At 44.2% G+C, this 20,017-nt stretch overlaps 1 protein-coding gene across 5 annotated transcripts in view; it reads right to left on the reverse strand.

Annotated features, from left to right (window-relative positions):
- The window catches only part of msps (msps cytoskeleton-associated protein 5), a 122,585-nt gene that overhangs the window by 79,747 nt on the left and 22,821 nt on the right, over positions 1 to 20,017 (reverse strand). The window lies entirely within an intron of this gene.

A 20,017-nucleotide genomic window follows, 5' to 3' on the forward strand; every position in this document is an offset into this window, starting at 1 on the left:
GGGGTGGCTCACAGCTTCAAAGCAGACTCGTGAAGAGACCTTGGCTGCCTTGGGTAGACTGCTCCATCGTCCAACACAGCAGTCCCAGGTCGACTCTGCAATCAGACACGTCATTAATACTGGGACGCTTCACTCACAAGCTTAGACAGAAACGTCCACCTCTCCACTCATACTTCATAGGATCAATTCTATAGTATGACTGCCGAGTTCCTTGTCCGAAACTCGGGAAGGAATCACACCGCGTTCACTGTCTAAGCACTACCTCACCAGAGGTCAGCAGCGGCTACGTCATGAGCTGACTAGGACAGGAATCCAACACTTATTGCTGGCCTATCCTGTCACCACTAGATGGCGTCGTCCATTTGGAGTGGGTTTCGGGAGCGGACTCACAGATGGCGTTGTCGTCACTGCTCCGAGCTCCGACGCTGGACTCGGGTCCGTAACACGCTTCTCATACCCCATCCCTCGTAGCTCTGGGACGAGTCTCGTTGCAAACCTCTGAACCTTTTCCAGTTTCTTTATATGCTTCTTCAGATGGGGACTCCATGATGAGGCGGCACACTCTAAGACTGACCTCACGTAGGCAGTGTAAAGCGCCCCTAAATGCCTCCTTACTTCGGTTTCTGAATGATGTTCTAACTTTTGCCAGTGTAGAGTACGCTGCTGTCGTTATCCTATTTATATGTGCCTCAAGAGATAGATTAGGTGTTACGTCTACACCCAGGTCTCTTTCGCGCGTCGTCACAGGTAGGGTGTTCCCCTTCATTGTGTACTGTCCCTTTGGTCGCCTATCACCTGATCCCATTTCCATAACATTACATTTGCTTGTGTTGAATTCCAGTTGCCATTTCTCTGACCATCTCTGCAACCTGTTCAGGTCCTCTTGGAGGATCCTGCAATCCTCATCTGTCACAACTCTTCTCATCAACTTTGCGTCATCCGCAAAAATCGACATGTAGGACTCTACGCCTGTAAACATGTCGTTAACATATACAAGAAATAGAATTGGTCCCAGCACCGATCCTTGTGGTACTCCACTTGTTACTGTTCGCCAGTCCGACTTCTCGCCCCTTACCGTAACTCTTTGGCTCCTTCCTGTTAGGTAGTTCCTTATCCATGCTAGGACCTTTCCCCCCACCCCCGCCTGCCTCTCGAGCTTGAACAGCAGTCTCATGTGCGGTACTGTATCAAAGGCTTTTTGGCAGTCCAGAAATATGCAGTCTGCCCAACCATCTCTGTCCTGTCTTATCCTCGTTATTTTATCATAGAATTCCAGAAGGTTTGTTAGGCACGATTTCCCTGTCCAGAACCCATGTTGATGTTTGTTCACAAACCTAATGTTCTCCAGGTGTGCAACCAGTCGTAGCCTAATTATTCTTTCCAGTATTTTACTGGAGTGTGTGTGTGTGCGTACGTGCGTGTCTACCCTGACCCTTCACTCCCGTCCCACATATAAATGATGAGTCGTGTCATCATCATCTGGACCGCCACGTGGATGATAACTTCCCCCCACCCGCATCACTTCCCCTCCCCTAACGCCCCCTAGAGCCCACACCCCCTTCCCCCTGGGCCCGCACACCCCCCTTCCCCCATCACTACACTCCCCCCATCCACTGACCACTCGTAAAAATACCTCGGACAATTACTTAAGCAAAAATCATTGTATATAATTAAATTCGTCACGCAATGCAGTCCTCCAGCGGCCTCTTGTGTTCATACTGTAACTGTCTGTGAGGCCAGGTCCTGTGTACTGAGTGTCCGTGAGGACTACAGCATACAGCGTGAGGACTATAGCATACAGCGTGAGGACTACAGCATACAGCGTGAGGACTACAGCATACCTACAGCCTGATACACCAGTCGACAAGCAGTCAAGCCGCCTCACAGCACCACATAAATGCTAAATGTGCGCCTTAAACTAGGAGAGGAAGAGGCTATGGTGTCCTGAGGCTGCGACACCTCCCGGAATTCTCTTAGAAAGAGACAATACCAGCCGACTTAAAGCCACTCAGCTAAACAAGTTTGGGTTAAGATGTTGGTTTGTGTCTCGGAGAGGCTGCAGGATCCAGTAAGTTCAGTAGAACTTCGGTTTCAACTCTTTTTTTTGACCATGTCGTAGCTCAGTCCATTAAGGCAGTGTTTGGGATGCTCTCGGACGTAGGTTCGAATCCTCGTCACGGCCCTTGTGGATTTGTTCATTGGGTGGAGATGTCTCACACACCCTTAAGGACGCTAAGTTCATTAAAGAGAAGACGATCATTTTTACAATCCACAAACAGCTATACAGGATCTTTCTAGACTTTATAAATGTTATTTTTAGAAACGATGAGATGACCTTGTTGAGTGGACGGCATGTGTTGTGTTTACACACCTTTTGAAGTCCACTACGGGCTCACCATAGCCCGTGCTACTTGCCGCGCTCCTGTGCCAGGTAAGTCCATTAACGGGCTCACCATAGCCTGTGCTACTTGCCCCGCTCCTGTGCCAGGTAAGTCCACTAACGGGCTCACCATAGCCCGTGCTACTTGCCCCGCTCCTGTGCCAGGTAAGTCCACTACGGGCTCACCATAGCCCGTGCTACTTGCCCTGCTCCTGTGCCAGGTAAGTCCACTAACGGGCTCACCACAGCCCGTGCTACTTGCCCCGCTCCTGTGCCAGGTAACTCCACTAACGGGCTCACCATAGCCCGTGCTACTTGCCCTGCTCCTGTGCCAGGTAACTCCACTAACGGGCTCACCATAGCCCGTGCTACTTGCCCTGCTCCTGTGCCAGGTAACTCCATTAACGGGCTCACCATAGCCCGTGCTACTTGCCTCACTCCTGTGCCAGGTAAGTCCACTAACGGGCTCACCATAGCCCGTGCTACTTGCCCTGCTCCTGTGCCAGGTAACTCCATTAACGGGCTCACCATAGCCCGTGCTACTTGCCTCACTCCTGTGCCAGGTAAGTCCACTAACGGCCTCACCATAGCCTGTGCTACTTGCCCCGCTCCTGTGCCAGGTAAGTCCACTAACGGGCTCACCATAGCCCGTGCTACTTGCCCCGCTCCTGTTCCAGGTAAGTCCACTACGGGCTCACCATAGCCCGTGCTACTTGCACCGCTCCTGTGCCAAGTAAGTCCACTACGGGCTCACCATAACCCGTGCTACTTGCCCCGCTCCTGTGCCAGGTAACTCCACTAACGGGCTCACCATAGCCCGTGCTACTTGCCCCGCTCCTGTGCCAGGTAACTCCACTAACGGGCTCACCATAGCCCGTGCTACTTAGAACTTTTTACTCCCAGTAGGTGAATGTTCAACAACAAGTACCTACCTTGGCCAGGTGTGAAGGCAGTAGCACCAGGAGCATCTTATAAACACCATTAAGGTCTCTTACTTTCATGTGGCAAGGAGCCATGTGTCTTGATGAGACATGGAGTGGCGAGCCCGCCGCCATGCCACCTTCTAAGATATTTTATTTGATCTTTTTGGCTTCATAAAACAAGACGTCTACTTTAGTGGAGGTTTGCAGTGGCGTATTAACCATTCGTTGGGTGATAGTGTTGACCCGACGCACAGAGAGTCGTGACCCTCCTGTTCTTACTTCACATTACTCTTCCACACCACAAAAACACAGAGGGGGCGGCGCCCCTTCATCTTCCCTCTTCTCTGACCGGCTATTTACCAATGCCTGATGCTCCGCTATTGTATTGTTACTATCACCGCTGAGCTGCTATTGTTTTCATTTTATTACTCTTTCTCCATTTAGGGATTATTCTCTTACTTTCGGATGGTTTGCATTGAATATATATATATATATATATATATATATATATATATATATATATATATATATATATATATATATATATATCTTTCCTATTTAGATCTAGGCCTCTTGAGCGCAGGCGGGAGAGATACATAATAATAATTTACACGTGGGAGATAGTAGAGGGGCTGGTCCCAAACCTGCACACAGAAATAACATCACATGAGACCAGGAGGCATGGCAGGATGTGCAGAATACCCCCGTTGAAGAGCAGAGGTGCAACAGGTGCTCTGAGAGAGAACTATCAACATCAGAGGCCCGAGACTGTTCAATACGCTTCCACTACACATAAGGGGCATAACTGGCCGACCCTTCACAGTGTTCAAGAGAGAACTGGATAAACACCTCCAAAGGATACCTGATCAACCAGGCTGTGACTCATACGTCAGGCTGCGAGCAGCCGCGTTCAACAGCCTGGTTGACCAGTCCAGGAACGAGGAGGCCTGGTCAAGGACCGGGCCGCGGGGACGTTGAGCCTAGAAATCATCACAAGGTAACCGCAAAGTATGGTAGGCCTATGTTTGAAATTTTATGGAGCCACATATCAAAAACCTTCAGCGAAGTACAGTTAGCAAGAGTTCCACTATAGTTCGACTTGCCACAAAGATTCATTACTACCCAACCCACAAACTCATGTTAGGAAGTGAATGAGTTATGCCACTAGGCCTAAGGCTGAGGCTGAAGGCCTATGCAAAGCCTGCTTCCCCCTTGCTCCTGCTCCTTGTGTCATGTGGGTGTGGGGTGGGTGTTCTCTGTTACCTGTTCACGATCTGACTTTATTTTATATCACCTGACGAACGTCGGCGTCTGCGTCAGTTGACGCACGTCGTCACCCCCCCCCCTGTGGCAGCTGTGGTCGTCCCTTCCTCCACCTGTGGCAGCTGTGGTCGTCCCTTCCTCCACTCTGTGGCAGCTGTGGTCGTCCCTTCCTCCACCTGTGGCAGCTGTGGTCGTCCCTTCCTCCACCCTGTGGCAGCTGTGGTCGTCCCTTCCTCCACCCTGTGGCAGCTGTGGTCGTCCCTTCCTCCCCCCTGTGGCAGCTGTTGTCGTCCACATGTGACAGGAAGGCAGCAGCACTACTGTATGCTCAGTAGCGCTGCTCCTCCACCCTACATCAGCAGCACTCCACCCTGGAGGACAGTAGCACCCTGCGTCAGTAGTGTTCCTCCTCCGTGCTGCCTGCGTCAGGCGACGCCCCCGCCCCTCACTGCGGGAACATCTTGAGCCTCACAGAGCAGTGAGTACGTGCCTAAGCTTCGCCCTCCTCCTGCTCCTCCACACACACAGCAAGCCTTATGAATATGTAGACTGCCTCAGATCGATACAAAGAGACACAACCTACCTGGAGAACTGCCTATTACCCTAACTGTAACTACTTGTTTCAATAACTGATGTTAGTTATCAACACCTGTATAGTGGCGTGTTAATATCAAAGATAATTAGCCTTTTATTATAAAAATATGGTCTCTAAAGGGGTTTTAACCATTTGGTTCCATCGCGGCTTCCAGGGTTCCCAGCCAGGGCCGTCAAACACCACAGTATAAAGAATATTAGGGAGGGTAACAATGTGTATGACCAGTAGTGTTCTTACAAGTTTATGATGTGTATGGGCACTGTTGTGTGCAGTGTGTGTGTTTGTGTACAGTGTGTGTGTGTTTGTGTGCAGTGTGTGTGTTTGTGTACAGTGTGTGTGTTTGTGTACAGTGTGTGTGTTTGTGTGTGTGTTTGTGTTTGTGTACAGTGTGTGTGTTTGTGTGTGTGTTTGTGTGCAGTGTGTGTGTTTGTGTACAGTGTGTGTGTTTGTGTACAGTGTGTGTGTGCAGTGTGTGTGTTTGTGTGCAGTGTGTGTTTGTGTACAGTGTGTGTGTTTGTGTACAGTGTGTGTGTTTGTGTACAGTGTGTGTGTTTGTGTACAGTGTGTTTGTGTGCAGTGTGTGTGTTTGTGTACAGTGTGTTTGTGTACAGTGTGTGTGTTTGTGTACAGTGTGTTTGTGTACAGTGTGTGTGTTTGTGTGCAGTGTGTGTGTTTGTGTACAGTGTGTTTGTGTACAGTGTGTGTGTTTGTGTACAGTGTGTGTGTTTGTGTACAGTGTGTTTGTGTACAGTGTGTGTGTTTGTGTACAGTGCGTTTGTGTACAGTGTGTGTGTGTTTGTGTGCAGTGTGTGTGTTTGTGTACAGTGTGTGTGTTTGTGTGCAGTGTGTGTGTTTGTGTACAGTGTGTGTGTTTGTGTGTGTGTTTGTGTGCAGTGTGTGTGTTTGTGTACAGTGTGTGTGTTTGTGTACAGTGTGTGTGTTTGTGTACAGTGTGTGTGTTTGTGTGCAGTGTGTGTGTTTGTGTACAATGTGTGTGTTTGTGTGCAGTGTGTGTGTTTGTGTACAGTGTGTGTGTTTGTGTGTGTGTTTGTGTACAGTGTGTGTGTTTGTGTACAATGTGTGTGTTTGTGTGCAGTGTGTGTGTTTGTGTACAGTGTGTACTCACCTAATTGTGCTTGCGGGGGTTGAGCTCTGGCTCTTTGGTCCCGCCTCTCAACCGTCAATCAACTGGTGTACAGATTCCTGAGCCTACTGGGCTCTATCATATCTACATTTGAAACTGTGAATGGAGTCAGCCTCCACCACATCACTTCCTAATGCATTCCATTTGCTAACTACTCTGACACTGAAAAAGTTCTTTCTAACGTCTCTGTGGCTCATTTGGGTACTCAGCTTCCACCTGTGTCCCCTTGTTCGCGTCCCACCAGTGTTGAAAAGTTCGTCCTTGTTTACCCGGTCGATTCCCCTGAGGATTTTGTAGGTTGTGATCATGTCCCCCCTTACTCTTCTGTCTTCCAGTGTCGTGAGGTGCATTTCCCGCAGCCTTTCCTCATAACTCATGCCTCTTAGTTCTGGGACTAGTCTAGTAGCATACCTTTGGACTTTTTCCAGCTTCGTCTTGTGCTTGACAAGGTACGGGCTCCATGCTGGGGCCGCATACTCCAGGATTGGTCTTACATATGTGGTGTACAAGATTCTGAATGATTCCTTACACAGGTTCCTGAACGCCGTTCTGATGTTAGCCAGCCTCGCATATGCCGCAGACGTTATTCTCTTTATGTGGGCTTCAGGAGACAGGTTTGGTGTGACATCAACTCCTAGATCTTTCTCTCTGTCTGTTTCATTAAGTACTTCATCTCCTATTCTGTATCCTGTGCCTGGCCTCCTGTTTCCACTGCCTAGTTTCATTACTTTGTGTGTGTTTGTGTGTGTGTTTGTGTGCAGTGTGTGTGTTTGTGTGCAGTGTGTGTGTTTGTGTGTGTGTTTGTGTACAGTGTGTGTGTTTGTGTGCAGTGTGTGTGTTTGTGTGCAGTGTGTGTGTTTGTGTACAGTGTGTGTTTGTGTACAGTGTGTGTGTTTGTGTGCAGTGTGTGTTTGTGTACAGTGTGTGTGTTTGTGTGCAGTGTGTGTGTTTGTGTACAGTGTGTGTTTGTGTACAGTGTGTGTGTTTGTGTACAGTGTGTGTGTTTGTGTACAGTGTGTGTTTGTGTACAGTGTGTGTGTTTGTGTACAGTGTGTTTGTGTACAGTGTGTTTGTGTACAGTGTGTTTGTGTACAGTGTGTGTGTTTGTGTACAGTGTGTGTGTTCGTGTACAGTGTGTTTGTGTACATTGTGTGTGTTTGTGTACAGTGTGTGTGTTTGTGTGTGTGTTTGTGTACAGTGTGTGTTTGTGTACAGTGTGTGTGTTTGTGTACAGTGTGTGTGTTTGTGTACAGTGTGTGTTTGTGTACAGTGTGTGTGTTTGTGTACAGTGTGTTTGTGTACAGTGTGTGTGTTTGTGTACAGTGTGTTTGTGTACAGTGTGTTTGTGTACAGTGTGTGTGTTTGTGTACAGTGTGTGTGTTCGTGTACAGTGTGTTTGTGTACATTGTGTGTGTTTGTGTACAGTGTGTGTGTTTGTGTGTGTGTTTGTGTACAGTGTGTGTGTTTGTGTGCAGTGTGTGTGTTTGTGTACAGTGTGTGTGTTTGTGTACAGTGTGTGTGTTTGTGTACAGTGTGTGTGTTTGTGTACAGTGTGTGTGTTTGTGTGTGTGTGTTTGTGTACAGTGTGTGTGTTTGTGTACAGTGTGTGTGTTTGTGTGTGTGTTTGTGTACAGTGTGTGTGTTTGTGTACAGTGTGTTTGTGTGCAGTGTGTGTGTTTGTGTACAGTGTGTTTGTGTACAGTGTGTGTGTTTGTGTACAGTGTGTTTGTGTGCAGTGTGTTTGTGTACAGTGTGTTTGTGTACAGTGTGTGTGTTTGTGTGTGTGTTTGTGTACAGTGTGTTTGTGTACAGTGTGTTTGTGTACAGTGTGTTTGTGTACAGTGTGTTTGTGTACAGTGTGTGTGTTCGTGTACAGTGTGTTTGTGTACAGTGTGTGTGTTTGTGTACAGTGTGTGTGTGTTTGTGTACAGTGTGTTTGTGTACAGTGTGTGTGTTCGTGTACAGTGTGTTTGTGTACAGTGTGTGTGTTTGTGTACAGTGTGTTTGTGTACAGTGTGTGTGTTTGTGTACAGTGTGTGTGTTCGTGTACAGTGTGTGTTTGTGTACAGTGTGTGTTCGTGTACAGTGTGTGTTTGTGTACAGTGTGTGTGTTTGTGTACAGTGTGTGTGTTCGTGTACAGTGTGTGTTTGTGTACAGTGTGTGTGTTCGTGTACAGTGTGTGTGTTTGTGTACAGTGTGTTTGTGTACAGTGTGTGTGTTTGTGTACAGTGTGTTCGTGTACAGTGTGTGTGTTCGTGTACAGTGTGTGTTTGTGTACAGTGTGTGTGTTTGTGTACAGTGTGTTTGTGTACAGTGTGTGTGTTTGTGTACAGTGTGTGTGTTCGTGTACAGTGTGTGTTTGTGTACAGTGTGTGTTCGTGTACAGTGTGTGTGTTCGTGTACAGTGTGTGTTTGTGTACAGTGTGTGTTCGTGTACAGTGTGTGTTTGTGTACAGTGTGTGTGTTTGTGTACAGTGTGTGTGTTCGTGTACAGTGTGTGTTTGTGTACAGTGTGTGTGTTCGTGTACAGTGTGTGTGTTTGTGTACAGTGTGTTTGTGTACAGTGTGTGTGTTTGTGTACAGTGTGTTCGTGTACAGTGTGTGTGTTCGTGTACAGTGTGTGTTTGTGTACAGTGTGTGTGTTTGTGTACAGTGTGTTTGTGTACAGTGTGTGTGTTTGTGTACAGTGTGTGTGTTCGTGTACAGTGTGTGTTTGTGTACAGTGTGTGTTCGTGTACAGTGTGTGTGTTTGTGTACAGTGTGTGTGTTTGTGTACAGTGTGTTTGTGTACAGTGTGTGTTTGTGTACAGTGTGTTTGTGTACAGTGTGTTTGTGTACAGTGTGTGTGTGTACAGTGTGTGTGTTCGTGTACAGTGTGTTTGTGTACAGTGTGTGTTTGTGTACAGTGTGTGTGTGTTTGTGTACAGTGTGTGTGTTCGTGTACAGTGTGTTTGTGTACAGTGTGTGTTTGTGTACAGTGTGTTTGTGTACAGTGTGTGTGTTTGTGTACAGTGTGTGTTTGTGTACAGTGTGTTTGTGTACAGTGTGTGTTTGTGTACAGTGTGTTTGTGTACAGTGTGTTTGTGTACAGTGTGTGTGTTTGTGTACAGTGTGTTTGTGTACAGTGTGTGTGTTTGTGTACAGTGTGTTTGTGTACAGTGTGTTCGTGTACAGTGTGTTTGTGTACAGTGTGTTTGTGTACAGTGTGTTTGTGTACAGTGTGTTTGTGTACAGTGTGTTTGTGTACAGTGTGTTTGTGTACAGTGTGTTTGCGTACAGTGTGTGTGTTTGTGTACAGTGTGTTTGTGTACAGTGTGTTTGCGTACAGTGTGTGTGTTTGTGTACAGTGTGTTTGTGTACAGTGTGTTTGTGTACAGTGTGCTTGTGTACAGTGTGTTTGTGTACAGTGTGTTTGTGTACAGTGTGTTTGCGTACAGTGTGTTTGCGTACAGTGTGTTTGTGTACAGTGTGTTTGTGTACAGTGTGTTTGTGTACAGTGTGTTTGCGTACAGTGTGTGTGTTTGTGTAGAGTGGCTGTGGACTCAGTAAAGCTAGGATGTGCTGACTATCTGTGCTCATTAAATTATTAATGTACTTTTCCACTTTATGGAATATTGTTACTGCACTTACATAATTTTATTCCAAGCGCATCAGGTATGAATATTTTAGTTCATATACTATGGAGAACTTTTGAGCCTTGCCGCCCTTTTCCACATATTTTTCTCTATGCTTATCATATCTTGGTAACCAGTGTTGCCACTAAGAGTTCCTTGTGCTCCATTAACCCATTAGTTCCTTGTGTTGGTATTGGTAACGGTGTAGATAATCAGTAAGGCGCTAAGAGGTTGGAATTATATACGTAAGTTTTCAATATATAATTTGTTTATTTCGTTAATGGTAGTCTTGCCCCTGTTATCTTACAATCTACTCTTGAACGACTGGGCTTTTCATATGATTAATTATTCAATGGTAGCTGGATTGGTGGGGGGGGGGGGGGCTTGTGGTTATATTTAAGACTTGGTTATATTTAACTAGGCACAATAAGCACTATTCACAAACTAATGTTACCTAGCCTAGCTTTCCCACCACATCCTGTATACTATTCACTGCATTTAACAATTTCTACATGAACCTTATGTAGAAATGTAAAAAAAGAAGAAAAGTATGTAATATGTATGTTCAAGTACGTTTATTGAGACAATACATCTCAAAGGGATAGAGTAGCTTAGGCTATTTCTAACCCTCCTCTTTGTACGTATGTAACGAAAAGAAAAGCCAATGACAAACCATAAAGTATTACTATCGGGAAGACCTTATGATCGTCAGGAAATATACACTTAGATTAAATAAGTATTGAAACTATACGAAGGAATCGAACCCCTCTCCAGATCACGCCAGACACACTCAGATGTATCATCAAATTCACGGTATTCCTGAACTCCTTCATATATATATTAACGTACACCTGGGATTCATTACCATAGATAGACCTTCAACACTGACATATACCCTACAACATCTATGTAATTACATCTAAGCTCAGTAAAACTATTACACGAATACTATATGTGTTTGTGGGTATGAGTAAATATTACACAATAAACAACTAATGCAAGTTGTCGTAATTATACGATAGGAGGGTAGAAATAGCCTAGGCTGCTCATCTATCCCTTTGTAGATGTATTTTATTGTCTCAATAAACGTACTTGAACTTGAATTATAAGTTTAACGATGCTATTTTCTTTATGCTATAAGCAGCCTGAACTGTATATATCTATTTTGGATAAGCTTATACAGGTCTCATTTGTTAAGGCTCATGCTATGTGATGGTATGAAACATTGGTTTACTGAGAATTATATAAACTATATGCATTTCCCTCGTAAATTGATGTATATATATGACTTATATTGTATATTATTTAAGAGAAACCAAAAACTAACTTGCGTTTCCCTACATAATGCAGAAATGTTTCCCCTATTTTGACATAAGTTAAAATTGGATTTACCTGTTATCATCAGTTAAATAATAAGAATGTAAATTAGCCTTGCAAGTCGTAAAACAGTTTGATAAGTGTAAACGAGTGTCAGGTGGCCGACGGGACTACAAGTCACAGCTCGGGGGACACCTAAGACCTTCTCGAAGACAATATCCGCACCAAAAAAATAAAAAAACAAAGATAGAGTGAACACGGTTGCTTTGTGTATGAGATAATGGCGTTCGCTGCCGTAGCGGCGGAGAGTAGAGAAAACTCCTCTCTCCCCCTTCTCTTTGGTAAGTATTTTCAGCGTCACCGTGGGAAGTCTGCTCTAGAATTATGTTAATACTGGTGAGCGCCACACACAACCTCCCTCTCTTATCGGCTCCCCCCAAACCGTCCAGTAAATTTCAATTATACTCTTTATTGTGGTATATCCTCCACGCTTTTCTTCATAAAGTGTGTGGAGTTTTTGCTACTAAACCCACCGGTTCAACGTCGTGTTATCGGGCACAACAGATCGTCTCAGGGCAGGTAGGGTGCAGTTTATGGCCGCTCTTAACTACTCATTATGGCTCTTGAAATTGGATCGGTCTGATGTAAAGATATGTAAATTTGTTTAGCAAAATAAAAGAAAATGGTACCAGATATCGTCCGAGCAATGTATACTCCCACAGTTGTATTCACCTAGTTGTGCTTGCGGGGGTTGAGCTCTGGCTCTTTGGTCCCCGCCTCTCAACTGTTAGTAAACCGGTGTACAGATTCCTGAGCCTATTGGGCTCTATCATATCTACATTTTAAACTGTGAAACATTTCAATTCTGTCTCCACCACATCACTACTTAATGCATTCCATTTGTTAACTACTCTGACACTGAAAAAATTCTTTCTAATGTCTCTGTGGCTCATTTGGGTACTAAGTTTCCACCTGTGTCCCTTGTTCGTGTCCCACCCGTGCTGAAGAGTTTGTCTTTATCCATCCTGTCAATTCCCCTGAGAATTTTGTAGGTGGTTATCATGTCTTTAGGTATTCAACTGGTTTTTAACTTAGTATATTGTAACTAGGCTCAACCCATCCTTCTGTTTAGTTATTACTTACAGTAACGCTGTGGACTATAGTACATATATTCACATATAGACAATTAGAAGGGAAAGGAATTATCGGGTGGAAAGTGCGAAGCCATTACGACTCTATAACACTTGGAAGGGGTCAGGATAAGGATTTGGGATGGGACAGGGAGGGAGAGGAATGGTGCCCAACCACTTGGACGATCGGGGATTGAACGCCGACCTGCATGAAGGGAGACCGTCGGTCTACCGTCCAGCCCAAGTGGTTGGGCTGGACAATTTGAAGGTAGAATTTGGTACTACTGAATTAGGACAAACTGGAAAAGATTTTGTGGTAATGTTACTAATAAATCCTAATGTAACCAAACCTAAACATCGTAGGCTTAATAGGCTGAGGCCTGACATAGTACATATATGTGCTATACTAGGATTAGGAATATTTAAGTTTGGTTTTTAGCTTTATTTTTTCGGACTATAAAGTGAATAGTACCAAATTCTACTTATTGTCCATTGCGTCAATATATATATATATATATATATATATATATATATATATATATATATATATATATATATATATATATATATATATTAGTATATTTTGGTAGCAGTCTTTCCTGTAGACATATATTATTAAATATATGTCTACAGGAAATATATAATATATATATATATATATATATATATATATATATATATATATATATATATATATATATATATATATATATATATATATATATATATATATATATTTAACAACCTTAAAGGGGTACCACCTCTGGTGCAAGTGTAGGGACCCATAGCCTCGGAGAAGAAAATAAAGAGTACTCAGAGAAGACCTTGTGGATCCTCACTAAACACTTTGATATTTTCTTCTCCTACCACCCCTATTCTTTTGGTATGTGTGTGTATATATATCTAACTTTATTTTAACATTTCATTACACAAAATGGGTTACAACATTGGTTACATGCAGGGTACAAGACTACTTGTCACAAGTTGTAGAGCTCCTCCAGCTCCTCAGATGGCGGGCAGGAACCATGGATACAATGAGCATTTTCTCTCTGGATCGCCACACTAAGGCGCTGAAAGAGAAAACTGGCGGCTCTAGGGTCATCTTGAGGTTATCTTGAGATGATTTCGGGGCTTTTTTTAGTGTCCCCGAGGCCCGGTCCTCGACCAGGCCTCCACCCCCAGGAAGCAGCCCGTGACAGCTTACTAACACCCAGGTACCTATTTTACTGCTAGGTAACAAGGGCATAGGGTGAAAGAAACTCCGCCCATTGTTTCTCGCCGGCGCCCGGGATCGAACCCGGGACCACAGGATCACGAGTCCAGTGTGCTGTCCGCTCGGCCGACCGGCTCCCCAGCTCATCAACACTTTTACCCCAGGCACCAAGTGTCTCTGAGGCAATGGGGACAAAATTGTAGTGGTGATCAAGGTCTCTGTATTTACGTGACTTGGCTGCTTCCCGGTGATTGGCAGCACCTCCTGCTTGTGTAGCACTGAAGTCAACATAGGTGTTGGCTAAAGTTGAAACGCAAGAGTAGTCCCACACCAACTGTCTACCATTCTTCCAAAGGTTCACCGTGATCCCGTCTGGGCGACCGACAGGCTCATCAGAGTTGCGGGGCATTAAGAAACGGGGGCTCTCTCTCTGCTGGACAACCGGCTGTGGTAAGGCTTCTCTTAATAATGTCGTTAACCTCACCGTGTCTTGCATGCCATCCTCCTGTCCTTTGGCAGAGAAAGGCTATACCGTCCGTACCTGTCGGCCTCTGCCTCGTGCAAATACTCCTGTATTCGGTATGGATTGGGGCAGCGAGGCGGAGAGTTACACCAATTCGGAGGGCCTGCGATGTGAGACGAGTGCCAGTTGCTGACATTGGGGTTGCTAATAGGAAGTCACCTGCATGGGGAGCTGCTACAGCTCTAAGTCGGGTAGTGTCATGTGGTGTTGTCGCAGCTTCTAGGCATATCGTAGCTTCTTGGTCGACAATGGGGCGATCCCAACTGGATTGCTTATGTGCTTCAGAATGTGGTGGCTGGGGTGCTGATCCTGCGAGAGAGACCCATTTAGTGGTGGTCTGTAAAGCTGGGATCATGTACCCCTGTCTGTTGACCTAGGTAATCAGGTAGGATTTCCTTTACCAGGTTGTCAGACGCCACAGAAGAGGACAGGAACGCTGGTACAGCAATTAGTGTTGCTGTGCGAACGCCGAGGCCCCCGAGTCTGACAGGAAGGGAGGCCTGTTTCCACTGTGAGTCGCTGAAGGAAAGGTTGAGGGCATTTTCTAGCATTGATTTCAGCAGGCTGTCGTACTCTTCTAATTTAATATTTTTAAAAGATGGCGATCATCTAAGTAAGTAGGTCAGCCTGGGGAGGGACAAGCATCTGGTGATGAGGTAAAGTACATCATGAGCATCCATGTCTTCAGTCCTCTCATTCATCCTCTTCAGGTCAGTAATCTTACCAAGGACTTCGTCGAGGCATTCCCTCCAAGAGGAGCACCTAGGAGTGTGCTGTCCTTCAGGGTTGGTTATATGAATGTCAGGCAAAACAACCTTTTTTTTGCTCTATTATGTGCTGGTTGGTGGAAGTTATTTCGCACTTGGAAGAGTTCAGGGTGAGGCCTAGACTTCCTCCTTGCTCCTGAATTATTCTTATGTCGTCCAAGAGTGAGGCTGGGGAGCCGGCTAGAGTACCATCGTCCAAAAACCAAATGTTGAGCTCACTGGACAGGTTATCAGTGACTTCCTTGATGATTAGGCAGAAAAGAAAAGGAGCAAGGGGGTCACCGTGTTAGACACCTTCTTGTGATTCAATTTCATGTTCCCCAAATAGCAGTTAGATTCTTGCGGTAGCATGAGTTTACAAACGGGTAGAGGGAAGGAAAAAGGCGATGAACCGAATATACTGTGTATATGTGTGTGTATATATATATATATATATATATATATATATATATATATATATATATATATATATATATATATATATATATATATATATATATATATATATATATATATGGTGGCAAGCTAAGTGTTGACAGCTAGAGTGGTAGTGACCTGGGAAATGAGTAAAAAATGAGGAGGTTAGACGTGAGTAAAATTTATTATTGTGTACAGTGTGATGAGTATCGGTGGAAATTCCCGGTAAGAGTTGTCTCAGAGCCTCGCCAGGCTAGGGAAGCAGCTGAGAGGACAGCTGTCTGTAGCACGTCCAGGTGACTGGTAGGGCGGTACCTGGAGATAGATGTTGTACACGGGACCACACTGTAGTATCATGATTGTATATAAGTGTGTAGACTGACTCGAGTATGTACCGGTCAGTGTAGAGATTTACCATATAAGTGATCCACTTGTCGATTCTATATAATCGGTCAGACTGGATTAGTGTTATGAGTATCAGCATGTAAAATTATAATCATTAGAGGTAGACAGGCCAGGTGGCAGGGATGTCAGTGGGTACCCTGAGGTCTGTGTAGGTAGAGATACATTTACCTGATGATATAATTTTCATTATGTGAATGCCATTTCTATGTGTTCATTTGCATGTTTATGTACTGTGTTGTGTGGTGAGTCAGTAGATGTGATTGCTGACTGATTGCCTAATGATGTCATTAGCATGTGGGGTATGCTGACGGCATCATTATGTTGCAGGTTTTTGCAGTATTGTTATCAGTTTATACGATATTGCTGCCCTGGGAGCTGTGTTGAAGGTTTAAGGGACCTCTAGGATTATTCAGGGGAATTCACAGTGCTTAATGAGAGCAAGCAATTGATGGGTTAATTACCTTGCTGAGGTAAGTGTGTGTTCACAGTAGTCCTTTGCAACGGTTGCAAGAAAAGGGGGGCAGTATTATTGGTATACTCTTGTGTGTTGCACAACCGTGTGTCATTATTGTGTGGGCACAGTAATTAACGAGTTGCAGTAGCCGCAACCGTATGTGGGCAGTGCATTTGTGTTGTTGCATGCCATTGTAGTGTGACCTATGTAACACTGGGGTTACTTTGTTTCTTTAAGTTATGTTGAGGACTTAAGGATTCAGTGAGTTAATAATTGGGGAATTAACTGGATAAGGGGTGCACACTTATTGTTGAGTGAGTGAGGGCTGTTATGAGAGAGAACAGTGTTGAGCTTGAGTGAGATACGTCTCGGGAGCAATTAATTGTCCGTGTGACAACTAATTGACCACTCTAGCTAATTATGTAATTAGCCTTCTCATCATGAATTCACGTAGTGGGAGAGGATCTGTCAGAGTCTGTCAGTATTTGTGTTAACGTAATTTGCTCGAGACTAATTACCTTTCTGGGGTATAGCAATTAGTGGCTCATGTTAATTAGTGGAGTAATTAACATCGGAGAGCTCCGATGACTCGGTAAAGCGAGGTCATGGAGCTAGCATAAATCGTTGTATTAATCATATCCTGTCTGAGGACAGTGGATTAGTGGCACATCTTGTTAATTAGGGGTAATTAACTCCTTTCCCGTGGATTCACAGTGTTTGATGAGACCTGCTTAGGCAGTGCAGAGTGAGACGTATTTATGGATGATTAATTATCGGTCCTGGTGACAGTTAATTAATTACTCGGAGCTTAATTAGGGTAATTAACACTCACTAGTAATTTTTTGACACAGACTGTTGAGAAGCTGCCAAGTTAGGGTAGGCTTAGTTAACGTAACTCAATGGGGATGTAATTAGTGGTCCGTTTGACCTTAATTAAGAATTACTCACTGAATACTTGCAAGGAGTCAAGTGTGATGTAATATAAGTTTGAGTTATTGTTAACAAGAGAGACTAAGTGTTAATGATTAACGTAGAGTATCATCATGATGTTGTCTAGTGTGAGACAATTGTTTGTGATTACCGTAGTACTTTGTTGCTGACTGCTGCGATCAGTCAATTAACGTAATTAATCACTTAAGGCAATTTCTTTTGGTTGTCGTCTGGTGACGAGAGTAGAGTCATCTAGGGATTTGTGGAGCTGTGTCCCAGAATCCCGCCTTGCCTGTCTTTGTTACTATTTACAGGGCAACTTCTTGTAGGGAGTTGCAAAGAGTGTTCACACTGGGTTGTGATAGGGGGGGGGAGGTCACTGTTGGACTACCCGCCTAGTTACGTGGGTCTCTCCTGGGGGGAGGGAGGACCCCTAAGCATGTGATTATAGTAGCTGTCAGGGAAACCGAGACACTATTGATTGCATGCTTGTGTCTTCAGTGGATATCCTTCATTTGTTCAGTTAGTTCATGTTGTCAGCCCGAAGTGTCAGCAAGATGGAGCCTGCTGTCACTTCTCGAGGGGCTGTTGAATAGCTGTGTTGCAAATGCCACTTGATGTACAATAACGTAACCATTCGCTGTGGTGTAACTTAGTCTGTGACATTTTTCTTTGATTTGCAATATTGCGTCATGCAGTGGGCACACCTGTGTTCAGGTTAGTTCAGTATGCAGCCTCACAGCAAGGGTTGCTATTTAGCTGGTTGTTATCGTGCCACTGGATGGACATTAACGTAACGTAAACTCGGTAATGTAGTAGTTAGTCTCTTGTTATTAATAAATTGTTATGTTATAGAAAACGGTCTTTGATGTCAACCCTTCAACCATATTATTCCACCATATTTCTGCATATTACGATTAAATGTTGATGTGATCTTGTAGGACGGCTGTTCTTGGGAATTCGAATTCCAATTCATAGCGCCACATCAAATATAAATATTTGATTGTGAGAACCCGTCGGTTACCCTTTATTAGTGTTAACGTCCTGTTTAACTAGGAGGAGCCAGCGGCCTATTGTGGACAGGTTTTCACCCCTGGTGGTGGAGGCCTGGCGGTTTGCTCCCGCTTTTCTTTTTTCTATTGGACTCATGCTTAACTGCCGTGAGCAGACTTTAAACTTGTAGTCCCCCTCCTAAGGGAGGTAGGCGTAGAAAAAAATCTCACAAACAGCTCCTCAAACAAGAAGATTAACATCTGTCAACCCTTAAAAGCTTACGTTATCTTGCGGGTGCAAAATGGGGATATCTTTTAAGAACAGTATCAATATTTGACAAATAGCGTTTTCCTAATTCAAACAATGTGGAGTTTATTATTCTACACATATTTCTGATGTCTCTCAGATGTTCACATTCACGTAGATAGTGGTCAAGGCGGTGTCCGTCACTCTCATCACAGATTCTGCAACTTCGCTGATCAACAGTTGTTTCCATTCCATATCTCCAATGGATATTTGTATCCAAGACAGATTCTCGCTATTACTGATTCTCTCCCGCGTCCTCCTCCTCTTCGGCCATAATGATTGGGATTGCCGGCTGCAACCGTGTTGTACCATCGTACAGATTCACTGGTTTGTGCTTCTATCCTCCTTTCCTCAGTTACCTTGTCACGGTGATGTTGCCTGACTAATACCTCTAATTTGTAGTAGAGTCTTGGGTATGAAATATTCAATATGGTCTCCTTCAGCGCCTTCAGCAGCCAGCACATCTGCTCGTTCATTCCCACATATTCCAACATTTTGGAATATGTTTTTTTTTTTGTCCGAAACATTTTTTTTTGCCCGAAACGCATTGCGTAATAGTGGCTTTAGGCATTGTGTGTACTAGCTCTATCTTTATATCAATCCATTAATGTAACATCACTTGTATGTATGTACCTTACCTGAATAAACATATTTATTTATTTATTTTATATAACATGGGAGGGGATCCACAGAAACTTGATGACTCTTCCCTGATTGGTAAGTACTCTCACAGCTCTCTTAATTTCAGCGACTATTGCAAGATTTTCTGCCCGATTTTTACTTAGGCTTTAAAGTGCTGCTTTTGAATCAGTGCAGATCACTGCACCATTAGTGTTCCGTTCAAGAAACCTTAACGCCATAACAATGGCAGTTAGCTCTGCTTGCGTTGAAGAGGCATAGTTCTCAATACGTGCTTTTTCTTCATTTCTGCGTTGGAAAGTATTATCCTTGATTACCGTGTATGCTGCACCAGCCCTGCCATTGACAGGATTAGATGACCCGTCAGTGTAGATTTGATCTGCAGTATAGGTTGTTAATCTACGGTAATACACTAGGTATATATCCCGGAGCTCTAGTAACAGGGTACTAGGAAACATATACCTAGTAATAAGGTATTTTGTTATATATCTAGATGATCAAGTAATATAAATATTAATGTTATCATATAAGTTGACCTTACTCTAGTGTAGCTGTGACTTATAACTATATGGAGGAATTATACCCCTAAGTTTTCTCAATGTCAAGAAACTTTCGTACTAAAGAGCCCTTATCCTAACCTACCAGAGGACCCAAAACAGAAAACGGGAAAGTATGGCACTTTCGCGAGCTGCTACCATTTTCTAGTACGTATATTTAGAACTAGATGCGACGTTCTGTTAGGAGGAGGACAGGTTATTAGAGAATGGGCGCTTAAGTCGTCCTAGAAACATGCACTGGAGAGAGAGAGAGAGAGAGAGAGAGAGAGAGAGAGAGAGAGAGAGAGAGAGAGAGAGAGAGAGAGAGAGAGAGAGAGAGAGAGAGAGAGAGTAGACAGAGAGTAGACAGAGAGTAGACAGAGAGTAGACAGAGAGTAGACAGAGACAGAGACAGAGACAGACAGACAGACAGACAGACAGCAGACAGACAGAGAGAGAGACAGAGA

This window comes from Procambarus clarkii, chromosome 10 (assembly GCF_040958095.1).
Source record: "Procambarus clarkii isolate CNS0578487 chromosome 10, FALCON_Pclarkii_2.0, whole genome shotgun sequence".
Classification (NCBI taxonomy): domain Eukaryota; kingdom Metazoa; phylum Arthropoda; class Malacostraca; order Decapoda; family Cambaridae; genus Procambarus; species Procambarus clarkii.